The 17,341-nt window shown below is 37.9% G+C and overlaps 1 long non-coding RNA gene across 5 annotated transcripts in view; it reads right to left on the reverse strand.

Moving 5' to 3' along the window:
- Window positions 1-17,341, reverse strand: part of LOC123381807 — a 466,019-nt gene that overhangs the window by 351,743 nt on the left and 96,935 nt on the right. For all 5 annotated transcript variants that reach the window (XR_006589252.1, XR_006589250.1, XR_006589253.1 and 2 more), the window contains exon 2: window positions 9,998-10,142. This is a non-coding gene — a long non-coding RNA (uncharacterized LOC123381807). The remainder of the gene's footprint in view (window positions 1-9,997; window positions 10,143-17,341) is intronic.

Below are 17,341 nucleotides of genomic sequence, written 5' to 3' on the forward strand. Positions count from 1 at the left end.
CTCAGAAGCAGAGCATGTAAACTCTTACACTAAGGAATAGGATTTGACTTCAGAAACATGGAGTATTTACTGCCCAGGGGATGGCATCATGGATTAGGCTAGCAGAAAATATGTAACGCAGTGGACAAAGGATAATGGTCTCAGTCAGGCGTGTGTGCTCTTCAGGGCTCTGACTGAACATCTACCTTGTCATTTGACCTGGGGTCTTGAATTCTTTTTATCAATGGAAACACAACTAACTTTTTTACTGATTCTCTCTTGACATTGCTTTCAATGACTTTTTAAATGTCCAAATAAATTAAACTCTGTGATTCCACCCTCTGTGATAAAGGTTTTAATTTAGTCTCTGATTCAAATATCTTTAGTTTCTATGCACCTATTATTTAAAACTTGAGCTACTGTAGTGTCACCTGCGTGCCTCAGGCAGTTAAGTGTCTGATTCTTGATTTTGGCTCAGGTCATGATCTCATGGCTTGTGAGTTTGAGCCCCGTGTGGGACTCTACATTGACAGTGGGGAGCCTGCTTGGAATTCTCTCTCCCTCTCTCTCTGCCCCTCCCCCACACATGCACACTCTCTCCATCCGTCTCTCTCAAAAATAAATCAAACTTGAGCTACTCCATATTCCACTTAGCCCGCTTCTCTCTCTTTTTTTAATGTTTATTTAGTTTTGAGAGAAAGAGTATGAGCAGGGGAGGGGAGAGAGAGAGGGTGTCAGAGGATCCAAAGTGGGCTCTGCGTTGACAGCAGGAGTCCAATGCGGGGCTCAAACTCCTCAACCATGAGATCATGACCTGAGCTGAAGTCGGATGCTCAACCGACTGAAGCACCCAGGAGTAACTAAGCATGAGTCTCAACTGAGCCATCTTATAATTTTGAGGACAACCACTTGATGCCTACCATGTTTCAAACAATGCTAGGAGTTAGGGGTTTCATACCCATCCACTGCCTCCTTATGCAAAACAGAGCACAGCATATTCAAGATTAGCTTTTGTTCTGCTGCCTGTTTTGCCGAGGTGATTAGGATTTGGAAATTCAAAACTAAAATGATTCATGATACTCTAGGCTGAAGTAAACTTTTACTTTACTACCTTCTTCTGTACAACTTAACATAGGATTATCTTTTGAAATAATCGTGAGGCAGGATATTGGAGATGAGAACATAGGATTTGGACTCAGACTCACAGTGTGCTACTTTATCAACTTTGCATCAACCCCTCATTATCCTTGTAAGCTTTGGCAATTTTGTCCCCTGATGCCTCAGTTTCCTTCTTTGTAAAACAGTCCTGCGATAATCACTTTGTAATGTTTTGTGACAGTTAAATGTGATAATTAATGGAAAGTGTAGACTAAGGCATATAGTAAGTGCTCAACAAATAGTAAAATTATTATGATATATGACTCCTTTACCATTTTCCCCTTACTTCAGACAGTCACTGCCACTCTAATATTCATAGTACATAGTCATCACATACTTTATTATTTCCCCTGCATTTTACATTTATAATCTTATCTCCTCCTGATGGGGACCTATAAATTTTGTATTCAAGTAATCCTTTCCATTATGCTTCCATGTATTTATTTACATACACGAAAGTCTTACATGGTTTGTGTAGTGGGTGTATGACATTTAAATCATGACAGGTCATATTACATTATAAATACTGCTTTCATAATTTTTTCCTTAATATCATACTTTGAGGAACAAACCACATCATCACATATAGAGTTCAGATCTTCTGATCATCACATAGTGTAAATCTTAAGTATGTATTTCATTTCATTAATCTATTCTTTTGTTGAGAGACCATAGATTGCACCCAACTATTTACCACATGTGGAAAAAGGGCCATGTACAATAAAATACATGGCTGTCTGTGCACCTGTAAAAGCTTCTCTGGGACATACACACAGGAGCACCATTGCTGTATTTCAGAGTATGGACAGAACTCATGTGATGAATGGAACATGATTTTTTATTTTCCCAAGTGGCTTATTAGCTTATGTCACATGAGCAGTTCATGAGGATTCCCATTTCGACCTATCATCACAAGCATGCTGGATCAGTTTTTTGAATTGCCGCCATCCTAATTGTGTAAAATCATATCTTGTTACTGTTGTGCTTTGCATTACTCAGATTGGTACTGAGGTTGACCATCTCTTCCAGGTAAGCAGTCTGTCAAGTTTTTCCTCATGTGCTATTCATATAATTAGTCCATTTTTATTTTGGGTTTCATAGGCTTTTCTTCTTGTTTTGCAGGAATGTTAATTAATCCTTTGTTAGTTATTAATTTGGCAATTATGTTCTCTGACACTGGTACCTGTCTGTTAACTTTGTTGATGCTATCTTTTGTTAAAAAGTACTATTTAATTTTGGTATATAAAAATCAACCGATGTTTTCCTTTCTGGTTTACAATTTTTCGGTCTTGATTTAGAAATGCTTCATAATCTTAAGGTCATAAAGATACACCCTTTAAACTTGTATTACATATCCTTCTCATTTAGGAATTTAATCAATCTGGAGTTCATCCATGTATAGAGCGTGTTGTAAAGTCAAGCTTCCTTTTTACATGATTCAAGTCATTGGTTTTGTGCCTATGGTTATGGAAAGAGGTATATGGCAGGCAGATAGGATATCCATCAGGTATGGATAAAATTTATTTTATTTCTGTAACTTAATCTAGTCTAACTATAAGTCTGTTATGGTATCCAAAAAGTTCTGACAATCTCAGGATTTTCTTTATAATTTTTACTACTGTATACCTGTATGATTACACAAACAAAATGTGGATAAAAGGAATTTTTAAATGAAAGTTTTAAATCTAGCTTTCTGCATTATCTTGGCCACTCGGCGTCTTTCTTTTTTTTTAACTGAGGACACATGCGCGCGCGCGCACACACACACACACACACACACACACACACACACACACACTTAAGATGCAGAATAATGGAGCCTATGAGAACACAGATTTTTAAAATTAGAATAAAGACTCATTTTAATACTGATTCAGTCCCTCATTATTCCTGTAACCTCTGCCAAGTATGCCCCTTAAACCTCAATTTCCTCATCTGTAAACTAGCTATGAAACACTTATAATGATTCGTGAAATTTGAACAGGCTTTATTTATTTATTCATTATTGAACTTGTACTTCTAAAAAAGTTTTTATTTTAATTCCGTTAGTTCACATACAGTGTAATGCTAGTTTCAGGTATATGTATACTGATTCAACACTTCCATAAAACACCCAGTGCTTATTACAAAAGGTGCACTCCTTAAGTCCCATCACCTATTTAACCCATTCCCCCCCACCTCCCCTCTGGTAACCACCAGTTTGTTCTCTGTGGTTAAAAGTCTGTTTCTTGTTTTGCTTCTTTTTCCCCCCTTTGCTCATTTGTTTTGTTTCTTAAATTCCACATATGAGTTAAATTATATTTGTCTTTCTCTGACTTATCTTACTTAGCATAATATTCTCTAGCTCCATCCATGTCATCGAAAATGACGAGATTTTAGGGGCGCCTGGGTGGCGCAGTCGGTTAAGCATCCGACTTCAGCCAGGTCATGATCTCGCGGTCCGTGAGTTCGAGCCCCGCGTCAGGCTCTGGGCTGATGGCTCAGAGCCTGGAGCCTGTTTCCGATTCTGTGTCTCCCTCTCTCTCTGCCCCTCCCCCGTTCATACTCTGTCTCTCTCTGTCCCAAAAATAAATAAAAACGTTGAAAAAAAATTAAAAAAAAAAAAAGAAAAAAAAAGAAAATGACAAGATTTTATTCTTTTTTATGGCTGAGTATATTCCACTGTATATTTATATACACCAGGTCTTCTTTCTTTAAAGTTTTTATTCAAATTCCACTTAATCAAAGCTATAATGAGATATCACCTCACACTTGTCAGAGTGGCTAAAATCAGCAGTATAAGAAACAACAGGTATTGGCAAGGATGTGGAGAAAGGGGAACTCTCTTGCACTGTTGAGAATGCAAAATTAGTTCAGCCACTGTGGAAAACAGTACGGAATTTCCTCAAAAAGTTAAAAATAGAACTACCCTATGATCAAGAAATTGTAATACTGTATCCAAATAATACAAAAATATTAAGTCAAAGGGATACATGCACCCCAATGTTTACAGCAGCATTATCTACAATAGCCAAATTATAAAGACAGTCCAAGTCTCTATCAACTGATGAATATATAAAGATGTGGTATATATACACACACATACAATGGAATATTACTCAGCCACAAAAAGAATGAAAGTTTGCCATTTGCAATGACATAGAGCTAGAGAGTATTATCCTAAGCAAAATAAGTCAGAGAAAGACAAATACCATATGATTTCACTCATATGTCAAATTTAAGAAACAAATTGAACTTGTACCTTGTTACCAGGGTTCACACTAGAATTTTTCATCATTATTTCCCCAACAGGTATCACAATGCCTGGCACATAGTAGGTCTTCAGTATTTGTTTGCTGAATCATAAGGAATATGCTCAGATTCTAGACTGTATTTCACCTCTTAAACTCTTCCTTATTTTCCATTTAATAATAATTTTAGCTAATGTGTATGAAAGCTTACACTATGACAGATGTTGTTCAATAACCTTTGTGTACTTAATTTGTTCTCATAGCAATTTTCTGACATAGGTTCCAATAATAATTCCATTTTACAGATGAGGAAACTAAGACAAAGAGATTATATAACTTACTAGGTAGTATTTCATAGCTAAAGCCCACATTGAACCCAGACACTGTGGCCTCCAAGGTTTATGCTCAAACCATTGGATGTGGCTGCTTCTCTTTAGGGTCTAAATATATCTACACGATTGTTGAGGGCCTGTAAGTTGAGTTTAATATGAGCTCTGCCTCCCACTAACTGTGTGATCATAAACAAGTGTCTTAACTTTTCTAATACGAAAACAAATCACCCAGATTCATAAAGTTCTTGTGAGAGCTAAATGAGACAATCCCACATGAACCACTTATCATAGTGCCCTGTATATAAGCATTCAATACACTTTTAATAGTAGCATTATTAAAACCTTATGTGTGTTTATTTTGCCTATAACTGAAAGAGCTAAGTAAAATATTTACTTTTTTAGCATTTAAAAACACAAAGTACATTCTAAATGTAGAATGATAAATTACTCTGCAGAAATTTGAGATCTGCTAAATGATATATTGCAAGAAATATTCCTATATTACCATCTCCAGTCTGAATATGCCACTTAATAGATTGTTATCTCACATATTGGTATCTAAGGAAAGATAGCTTATCCTGTCTAGACCTTTATAAAGGAGGTGGGGGGGGGGGCGGAAAGTAGGTTCTATTTTTGTCCTATTCTGAGCATCTATGAGTCTGTACTGAAGATCAAGTTATCTGGGTGAGAGGTATGTTTTGGGGATGGTGGTGAGAGGTTTTAGGTTTAAGTGGCAATGGCCTTAGACTATTTTAATTCTACTTTTACTGTTATAAGAGTAGATCTCAATATCTCTCTGTGCTGCCCCTTTATCCTCTTCCCCACCAACCCTGACCAAGGTCATCTTGTTCTCTTTGGAGGCACAAGCCCCCTGCCACTGCTTTAATGGCTGTGGCAAGCAGAGAGCGAGTTATGAATGTGAAGTGTCTGTCAGCCACTAAAAGCCTGTGAATTAGTGTTTCCTGCCCTTGTCTGTTAGGCAGCCTACTTTTATGGAGAAATAGCTTATCCTTGTGAAAGGGCTGACCCGCCACTAATATGCTCTGCTCTGCTAGGCCCAGCACCCCTCCCTCATGTTCCCTATGGAGAAGATGACCTCTCTGCTCCAAACAGAGGTCTCTCCAGTTCCTGTGTCATATCCAGACTTCTCCCAAGTCAGAGGAGGTTTTAAAAACGAAGGTTATTCTCTATTTCAAAACTTCCATGAATTTTGTACCAAAGAACATCCCTAACATTGCTTGTACTCAGAAATCTTGAATCTTCCCCACTTTCCTTGCCCTTATTCTTCCTGCCTCCTTCATCAGCTTTATTTTGGGGCCCTATGAGTCTGTCTACTCTCCTTAGAACTGCTGAGGCACACGTGCTCTGCTCTTAGTGCTTTCTACCATTACTTCCCCTTGACAGCAGATGCTCTGCGAGTCATTTGCACTCCAAAATAGGACTTCAATTTATGGCAAGATGGGCTTTTGTCTCTTATAGAGAAATTTCAGGAATCATTGAGCACTTGCAAAGGGTACTATTTTGGGAGGAGAGCATTGATTGAGGGATAATTAGCTATCACATCATTGTCCACAGCCCTGTAAGATCCTCCAGAACTTTGTACATTCAGTGGCGTTCCAAGCATTATTCTATCATTTTCTCAATCTAATCTCACACCATCTTTTGTTTCTTGAGAAATTCTTAAAAAGTTTTGCATTCTCTACTTTATAAATTTATAAATTGAGGCTCATATTAGCTCATGAGTAATTGGGAAAAGGACATGATCCCAAGTCTTTAGCTACTCAGCCTGGTGTTCTGCATGTCTACAGTATGGCATATTTCACAGACTCTGACAGAGTGTGTGTTACCTTGTGTCCCCTGAGCTGACTCTGTGCTAGGCAATTGTTCCAAGTACTAGAAAAATAGGAATTGGTCATGCTATCATCAAGTATCCTAAGCTCCTTCTCCATCCTGGGAGGTTGTTTGTGCTGCTGGAGGCAGGATATAATATTTAAAAGTTTAATATTTCATAAAGAAGTTCTCAGAGCATTTTTAACTCAAGTATAGTCATCTCTCTAGGCACAAGAGGCAAGAAGACTAGACATGAGGAAAGCATTGTTCTGGAAAGGTGCTGAATCAGTCTATGGAGTTATAGACCTCTGAAAGTCACCTACTTTCTCACAAGAGCCTGTACCTTTAGTGTAATGGGGGAGTGATGAAACAGCAATCAACATCATGCATTTAACTCTTGTGAAGTTTCACACATGGCAAGCCAAACAGGGATGAGATAAGTCCTTTTTGCAAGCCCCAGCACAGAAAGTCAGGAGAACACTAAGGAAATCCATACCGAGAGTCAGTTTGTATCTTCTGATCTGCTTTTGTCATTAACATTAACCTAATGCTGGTAGGGCTGCTACTTTTGAACTGCTGCCCATCTGTGTCCTGTATCTGAGAGCTACCAGTCTACTGAAATACCTCCAAGAATTGAGCACTGGTTCTCAACCTTACTTCACAGAAGCACATTGGATTGCCTGTTTCAAATGCAGATACTGGACCCTATTTTCCGACACTTAAAAAAAATTTTTACTCTGCATTTCTAACAAGAAGTCGAGGAGATTTTGATGTAGATACTTCACATTCTACATATTGAGAAACGATGCATTATATATTGACTTGAATTATGCCACATATTTGGACAGGGGGAGAAGTTGGTTAAACTTATGAAATAATATTAGTTACTTAGTACTTTACAAAAGACTTTTATATATATTCTCTAACATAATACATCGACCGTGAGTTTGGTAAAATGAATATTTGTATCTTCATTTTATTTTTCAAATGATAACTCATATGAAATATTATGCCCAAGGCCACACAACCAGTAAGTATTGGAGATAAGACAAGAATGCAAGAGTTCTTTCTGTAAGGCCAGTTGTCAATGTTGGCAGTCTGCTCAGGATCACCTAATGAACTTTTGAAATATGCTCATGCTTAGGTTTATACCAGGCTACTGAATCACAGACATATTTTACTCATGCTTTGGTGTTTTCTAAAAATCTTCCTCCAAATGATTTTTCTTCTCTTCTTCCCTTCTTTCCTTCCTTCCTGTTTATTTATTTTTGAGAGAGAGAGAGCACAAGCAAGGGAGGGGCACAGAGACAGAGAGGGAGACACAGAATCTGAAGCAAGCTCCAGGTTCTGGGCTGTCAGTGCAGAGCCCAACGTGGGGCTCAAACTCACAAACTGTGAGATCATGACCTGAGCCCAAAGTCTTACACTTAACCAACTGAGTCACCCAGGTACCCCACCTCCTCCAAATGATTTTAAAACCAGAGGGGAGAGTTACCAGAGTTTAGGTGATGACCCCATCCATGCACCTAATATTTGACTGCAGGGATCTTCTCCATGAACCCAAATGCATGGTCTCTGGCAGAGGCCAGATGAACAGATCTCAGCTCTGGCTAAGGTCCAGCATAATAAAGTGACTTTGAGCTCTAGGGACAGTTGTTGACACAGCCTTCCTCTGGCCTCCTTTTGCAAACTTCATTAGCTATACTTAATGCAACTGTTTCCCTAACTCAGAGAACTTCAGGTGCTCAGAGCCCCACAGCCTCACTAGTGAGTACGATCTTTCCTGGATCCCTTCTCTCTGCCTAAAACATGATCCCTCAAGAGTAGAACTCGGAGGAGGCTTCATCTTTTCACTTCTTGGGAAACTAGAGCATCACTGGCATTTTTGTCCCTTGACTTTCATCTGGGCTTACTGGAGCAGAAATTCCATGTGCCAATGGACAGGTATTTCATTTTTCCTCTAAATGAATTTGACTTGTCTAATTATAAAAACAATACGTGCTAATTATTTTTGAAATGTAAAGAATTCTGATAAGAAAACAGAATAAAAGCAAAATTTGTTCCCCAAATCCCATACATTTATCATTATATGAACAACTCTTTAGATCTCTCTCTTGCTGTGTGTGTATAAAACAGAAGTGCACACAAAATACTCATGATACAAATTTGATTGCATCAGAGCAATGCTTGGAATTTAATCTTTGCTCAATAAACATTTGTTGCATTCGTATAGACACATGCATACTTACTCATAACCTGTTTTTCTACTTATCAAAAATTCTTAAACATCTTTCCTTGCATTTACATACAGGTTTACATCATTACTTTTTAAAAACCTTATAAATCCATTGAATTGATTTGTTGTGGTGTATTCAACTAGTTTCCTAACTCATATTTAGCTTGCTTCCTGTTCGTCAATATTTCAATCTCTCTCTGCCCCTCCTCTCCCTCCTACTCTTATTCAAACTGTTCCTTATAATTTGTTTCTATAGTAGAATTATTGGGTTGAAGGATTTGCACACCTTCAGTTTGATCTATGTTGCTAAACTGCCCTCCAGAAACGGTTCTTTCTTTACCCTCCCACCAACATGCACTGCCACTTTAAACACTTTCTGCTCCATCATGTATCACAGCAAAAAGACCCAATGGGTTAGAGGATAAGTGGATATTAAAGGCAATGTCTCTCAGTTTGTCCCTTTAAAACAACAACCCAGAAAGGTCCCACAGGAAGTTATTACATCTTTCAGGTTCAGCTAGTGGGCACTTAGAATCTACAGAGTAAGAAAACTAACGCTCTAGGCATTTGGGACACCATGCTTTTTAAAAAAAAATTATTTCTGCTGCTCTGAATCATTTTTAATTGAGTGTAGAGATGAAGAAAAAGGTGTAAGGACAGGGAAACAGGTACACCGAATTTTTTCATGAAAGTTAAATTCAGTTATTATGCATATTAGATGATGGTTTGAATCTAAGTAGAAAAGAGATGGAATCTATCAAATAGCTGTTTGACCTTGAACAACATACTCAAGCTGGAAAACAATTCATGCATGAAAGCAGCAATGGCTTTCAGTGGGGAGTTAGTATGAAAATCTTCCATGGTGAAGCTCTCTGGTCTCAAGTCTTCAGGCACGGTAGTAGAGTGGGAGAGAATTAACTCCCACAGTACAATGGCTGAATTCATGTGCCTGTTTCTAAACTTCTTTTCTGTCAGATCTTGAGTAATTTACTTAAATTCTCCAGGCCTTTTTTTCTTCATCAAATATATATTCACACATACATACACATACACCTTAAAAGTTTGTGTAAAAGCTTCAGTTAGTTGTGAGACATAAAACTCTAGAACAGTGCTGAGCAAATACTGAATCTGTCAGTAAATGAGAGGGATTATAACTCATGTGTTAAGTAATGTGTCTACAAGAACACTGAACTTGAAGTTAGAAAGGCTCAGGTCAAAATTTTACCACTTACCAGATGTGTGGCCATGAAGAAGTCAGGCTGTTGAGAACCAAGCAAAGTCAAAGAACATGCTGAGTCCTTATTTTTTCCTCTTCTGTAAGCTGGCATTCATAGTGCATGTTCTGTCCAGCTCAAGATATACTGGTGAGTTCCAGAACTGAAATAGATAAAATTTGCAAAAATGTGTTAGAACTACAAATTTCAATGGGAGTACTAAGGACTTAGAATTACATTTCCAATGTTACTAGTTATGGTTCCTTACAGGTCTACAATTCCAAGATTCCTTAGTTCTAAAATGTCATAAGAACATGGCAGGTCTAGGTTTATCTGTGCTTGTGTGTTTGTGAGTGCAAAACATGTATACCAGAGAGAGGAAGGGAGTTAGCAGAATGTCACAGCCAAAGGCGGGACTGAGTCTGGAATCTTGTAATTTACTAGTTGCATAAACACAGATAATCATCTAAATTTTCTCAGTCTAAATTTCTTCATATGGAAAAAAAATGATGATGGGAAATGAATTCACACTACTGTGTAAGATTGTCATGATCACAAGCACATACAACAGGCACTAAAAAGCTACTATTCACTGAGCAGAAATTATGTGCTGGGCACTAGCACTCATGTATCCCTCCCATTTAACACCTCATAATACTCAGTGAGGCTGATTGTTATTCTCCCCACTTTTCAGAGGAGAATAGTGAGGCCGATAGGAGATAAATAGACTTGTGTCAGTTTAAAAAGCTGGTGAGTCGACACAGATAAGACTCATCCCAGGTCACTCAGACTTAAAAGGGAAGGGATCTTAGCCACGGTACTTCTAAATAATACTGTAAATGCAAGCCCCTCTTCCACCATCCACTTGTAAAGTAAAGCCTATTTCAGAATGTCCTGTGTTCCTGACCTAGGCTATAAATAGTACACTCCATATGTGTGTATGTCTGTATATATAAACATATACACACATATTTGACAAACCTACACACAGGTGATTTAAGTCAATGGATGGAGATGTCCTGTGAATACAGGATTGGAGCATAATACATGGAACCTATAAACGGGTTATTCGCAATAAGAGTTGTCAGACTATGAAAGAAATATGACAAAGTTGTAGAATTTCTTTAGATGATAATGATGATAATTTCAATTAAAAAGGTTCTCTACTGAGTCCCTAGCTTAAGGCGTTGCTCAAAATAGATTTTCCACAAATACTTATTTAATGACTAAATGTTTTTTTCTGGGGGCACATTTTATGGCTATCAAGCTGAAAGGTAGAAAAACTAACGAAATAATCCTCCCAAATGACTTGTGATTTCTTATGACTTCTAGTGATTTCTTATGACTTCTTATCTCATTTATTCTTCCTACTAATAATCACTGTATTTCCATAGAATAAAAAGTAACTTGGTGACTGAGAAGGCAGGTAGAGGGCAACAGTACATCCATGGAATGGCTTTGGCCATTAGAGAGAAAGTAAATTTGAATAAGAAAAAAAAAAGTCAATCTTGGAAACTTTAAAAGTGTTTAAGTGGTTTTCAGATGAGGAAAAAAATAAGTTTACTAAAATATCCCAAGGTTGATGTACATATAATCTGCCCTCAAAGTTCTGAAAACATCACCTTACTTAAACTGTCTCCTTTAGGGTGCTTAAAGACCACTGAGTAATAGCTTTTAGGACTGTAGAATGTCACAGCTGGATATTGGATTTAGAGTTAAGGTAACATGCCCACCAATGTGTCAGATGAAAAACAGGAAAGAACAAGTAAGCTTCTAAGAGCTCTTTCCACCAGATCATAAAAAATACAAGTTTTTCTACATCTACCACTATTTCAATATCATATTTGATAACAATAAGCCATTTTTGACAGAAGCTAACCCAAGAATATAAGCAGAAGACAGCTTTATTTTTCTTCCACAACCTATTGAAACACAATCCATGGACATATTTCCCCCATTTCTTGTATGGAATTTGGGGAAAGTACCCTATTTTTCCTCTATTTTTTTTTTTTACAGAATAAAGTAGTCCTTTGGTAACTTTCAGTTGCAAAATTAATCTCATTTCTGTTATTAAAATCTACAACCCAGTGCAATTATCCCAAAGCTGCCAAATCTTACCTAATGTAGAAATTCTTCCCCTGAAAGTTTATATGGCTCTCAGCCTATACAACTACAGGGCAACTATATATTGGGCAATGAGGCTGTGGTCAACTGATTCTCCTTCTCCTTGCTGCTTCTGATCTCTCCTTTGAAGGCTTTAGTTTTTTATCCCTGTATAGTGAACCTCAGGAGAACAGTGGAAGCATGGTGTTTGGTGGCCAGCTGTATTGTAATCTGCACTTGGCTGATACTGAAAGCTGTTTTTTTTTTTTTCTTTCATGGGGAGTTTTAGGACCTGTAGCTGGAAACTCCTTCTACAACTGACCCATAGTTGGGAGTTGCAGGGATTGGAAAGGATAGGTAAATGCATACATCAAAAACTCTCATCAATAAATTCACCCTTTAGGGCCTCTTTGATCTAGGTCCTTGTAGAAGATGAAGTTGGTAACACTAACTTGAACAAACTGGGTTCATGATCCTATAGCATTTCCTATAATTGGTCTACTATCTTTCTGAAATGTGAGGATTCTGGGCACCTATAGATATTTCTCTAACCTTGGAAAGTCTGACAAAACTGAAATAAAGAAAGTAAACTTTTAACAACTCCTAATAAGAATAGATGTGTTTTGAGTGTTTTGAAGATCTATTATGAGGCTTGTAAATGGATTTTAAGGAGAACATTTAGGTCATCACTCTACTTTTTGACTAAATAGTTATAAACTCAGTGCTTTTTAACTTATTTAGAGTTCAGGCATCTCTTTTGAGAAAGTGATAAAAACTATGGATCTATACCCTGGGGAAGCAAACGTAAGTACTGATTTTTCAGAAAATTCTGGGGGTGGGCTATGTAATACAACTCTTCAATGTCTATCCATAGACACTTGGAAAAAAATCCATGACTTGGCTGCTATTCTTTCCTCTAACTTCTCCCCTCCTTTCCTTCCTTCCTTCCTTCCTTCCTTCCTTCCTTCCTTCCTTCCTTCCTTCCTTCCTTCCTTCCTTCTGTAATCACTTAGTTAAGTGTCATTAGCAGTGGTGATTGGACACAAAGGTAGAGCCCAAGTGAGCAAGGTGGCCACACAGGGCAGTGGCCCAGTGGATTTGGGATCAGGGTTAATCAAGTAAGTAAATGTATTGAACATATTGGGAGTCATGTTTCTCAATGCTGGAAAAGGGAGTTTCAAATATGGAAAGGAGAAAATTGTAATAACTGCTATGGTATTGGACTGAAATTAGTTGGAATCAGTATAAACTCCTTATATTACTTGTCTATTGTTGCTGTAACAAATTTTACAATTTCGCCAGCTTAAAACAATGCAAATTTATTACCATATACTTCTGTAAGTAGGAAGTACAACATGGGTCTCACTGGAAAATAACAGAAACAAAAACCTAGGTTCCTTTCTCCTGTTTCTAATTGTTAGAAACCACCAACATTCTTTTGGTTATGGCCTCTTTCCTTCACCTTTAATCCAGCATCTGTGGGTGAAGTTTTTACACCGCATCATGCTCACCTTCTTCAGTTACGTCTCCTTCTAGCCTCCTTCTTCTGCCTACCACTTCCAATTTTTTAAGAACCCTTGTTACTGAAGGAGAGGCTAGAAAGATGACAGAGTAGGAGGACCCTAAGCTCACTTCCTCCCATCTGGATACAACTAGATAACACTCACAGCAGTGCAAGTAACCCAGAAAATGACCCAAAGACTGGCAGAACAAATTCCACGACTAAAGGTAGAGAAGAGGCCACACCAAAGAAGGTAGGAAGGGTGGAGACATGGTTTGGGAGTGAAGAAGACCGTGGCTGTGGGTAATCAGGAGTGAGCTGGGGTGCAGTGAGAGGTGAGATACAGACTAGCATACTGGGGAGCCTGCATGGGAAAGACAAATCCCCATAATACTTAGCTTTGAAAGTGAGAGGGGCTGAATCCTGTGAGTTCTTACAGCCAGCAGGACTTAAAACCTGGGATTTTAAAAATTGTAAGGTTCAGCTCTGGGGGAGTTCCAAGGGCTTTAGAAAGCTGAGTCTCCATCTGAAAGGAGCAGCAGAGATATAGCCTAGAAGCAGCAGTTTGAAAAACACCTGGGGCACATAGGAGGGACAGTTATTTACTCATCTCAGAACATGTCCCAGAGAGGTGGGGATTGGAGGGAGACCCCTTCAGGAACAAAGTAACTGGCAGGTGCCATTTCCATCCCCTGCTCCCAAGTATAAACACAGAGACACATGCAGGAATGAGCAAGAGGCCAATCCTCACTACCTATCTTGCTTATACTAAGCCCTGACTCTTTCCACACTTTGGTGGATACACCCTTTCCAGTCATTCTTGCCTCAGTGCTGGCACTGGGGTCTCCTCCCCCAGAAGACCAGTGCAAACCATGCCAACACATCTTCTGACTTGCAATGTTCTATGGGGCTTCTGTTGCAGCTGTGGGGGCAGGTCTCATTTCACAAGCAGACCAGCCTACACCATGTTAAAACATGCCTCACCCTGTCCAGACAAAATATTGCCTATAGCAGGCAAAGAGAATTTCTGGAGATGACTGAACTGAAGGAAAAAGTAGCCAGGACACAATAGCAGGGTACATACAACACACATGGAGATATTCCCTGAGACACCAAGTGCTGGGTCTCAGTGGGCATTGCACTGCAGGGTACTATAAGACCTCTTATTCATCAAGACATTACCTTCAAGAGCAGGGGATGTAGTTGACTTTCCTAATAGAGAAACAGACACAGAGAGTTAGATGAAATGAGGAGACAGAGGAATATGTCCCAAATGAAAGAGCAGGACAAAACCACAGCAAGAGACCTAAGCAAAATGGATATAAGTAATATGCCTGATAGAGAATTTAAAGTAATGCTCATAGAGATACTCACTGTACTTCAGAAAAGAATGGAGGACATCAGTGGGAGCCTTAACAGAGAGATTACAAGAGAACCAATCAGAGATAAAGAACACAATAGATAAAATTAAAAATAAACTTGGTGGAATAAATAACAGGCTAGCGGAAGCACAGGAACAAATTAATGACCTGGAAAACAGATTAATGGAAAGTAACCAAGCTGAACAAATGAGAGAAAAAAAATACACAAAATGAAAAAGACTTAAGGAAGTCAGTGACTCCATCAAGTGTAATAACATTCATATTATAGGGATCCCAGAAGAAGAAGACAAAAAAAAGGAGGCAGAAAATTTATTTGGATAAATAATAGTTGAAAGCTTCCCTAATCTGGGAAAGGAAACAGACATCCACAGATCCAGGAGCCACAGAAATTACCCAACAATCCTCCCAAGGATATCCACACCAAGACACATAGTAATTAAAATGGCAAAATTAAAATGGCAAAAAGTACTAATCCCAGATGTAAGAGTGGTTCCATATTCACAAAGCAATCAACGTGATACATTGCATCAATAAAAGAAAGGATAAAGACCATATGATCATTTCAATAGATGTGGAAAAATCATTTAACAAAGTACAACATAATTCCAACATACTACAAACAAAGTAGGTTTAGAGGGAACATGATAAAAGCCACCTATGAAAAATCCATAGCTAACATCATCCTTAATGGGGATAAACTGAGAGTTCTTCCTCTGAGATCAGGAATAAGACAAGGATATCCATTCTTCTCACTTTTATCCAACATACTAGAAGTCCTAGCCACAGCAACTAGACAACAAAAAGACATAGAAGACTTCCAAGCTGGTAAAGAAGAAGTAAAACTCTCAGTATTTGCAGATGACATTATACTATATAAAGAAAACCCTAAAGACTTCACCAAAAAACTACTCCTGAAATGAATTCAGTAAAGTTGCAGGATACAAAATCAATGCAGAGACATATGTTACATTTTTATACACTCATAATGAAACAACAGAAAGAGAAATTAAGAAAACAATTCCATTTACAATTGCACCAACAATAATAAAATACGTAGGAATAAACCTAACAGGTGAAGGAACTGTACTCTGAAAACTAAGACATTAATAAAAGAAACTGAAGATGACACAAAGAAATGGAAAGATATTCTAAGCTCATGGCTTGGAAGAACAAATATTGATTAAATGGCTATACTACATAAAGCTGTCTACAGATTTAATGCAATCCCTATCAAATTACCAACAGCATTTCTCACAGAACTAAAATAAACAACCTTAAAATATGTGTGGAATCACAAAAGACCTTGAAGAGCCAAAGCAATCTCAAAAAAGAAAAAAACAAAACTGGAAGTATCACAATTCCAGACTTCAGTTATATTACAAAACAGTAGTAATTAAAAGAGCATGGTACTGGCACAAAAACAGACACATAGCTCAATGGAACAGAATAAAAAAGCCCAGACATAAATCCACAATTCCATGGTCAATAAATCTTTGACAATGGAGAAAAGAATATACAATGGGAAAATGACAGTCTCTTCAACAAATGGTGTTTGGAAAATTGGGTAGCCACATGCAAAAGAATGAAACTAGACAACTTCTTTCACCATTCAAAAAAAAACCCCTCAAAATAGACAAAACACATAAATGTGAGACCTGAAACCACAAAAATCCTAAAAGAGAACACAGTAGTTTTCTTTGTCATTGGCCATAGTAACACTTCTCTAGATGTCTCTTCAGACAAAGGAAACAAAAACAAACATAAGCTATTGGAACTACATTAAAATCAAAAGCTTCTGCACAGCAAAGGAAATAATCAACAAAAGTAAAAGGCAGCCTACTAAATGGGAGAAGATATTTGCAAATGACATATCTCCTAAAGGGTTAGTATCCATAATTTAAATAACTGATACAACTCAATACCCAAAAACCAAATAACCCAATTAAAAGATGGGCAGAAGACATGAACAGACATTTCTCCAAAGAAGACATCCAGATGGCCAATGAACACATAAAAAGATGCTCAACATCAGTCATCATCAGGGGAATGCAAATCAAAACTGCAATGAGATATCACTTAACACCTTTCAGAATGGCTAGAATCATGAGCACAAGAAACAGTGTTGGTGAGGATGTGGAGAAAAAGGAAACCTCATGCACTGTTGGTGGAATGGAAACTTGTGCAGCCACTATGAAAGACAGAATGGAAGTTCCTCAAAAAGTTAAAAATAGAACTACCCTATGGTCAAGTAATTGCAAAACTGAGTATTTACCCAAAAAATACAAAAGCACTAATTCAAAGGGATATCATGTCCCTATGTTTACTGTAGTATTGCAGTCATATTATGGAAGCAACCCAACTGTCCATTGATAGAGG

This window comes from Felis catus, chromosome D4 (genome assembly GCF_018350175.1).
Source record: "Felis catus isolate Fca126 chromosome D4, F.catus_Fca126_mat1.0, whole genome shotgun sequence".
Taxonomy (NCBI): domain Eukaryota; kingdom Metazoa; phylum Chordata; class Mammalia; order Carnivora; family Felidae; genus Felis; species Felis catus.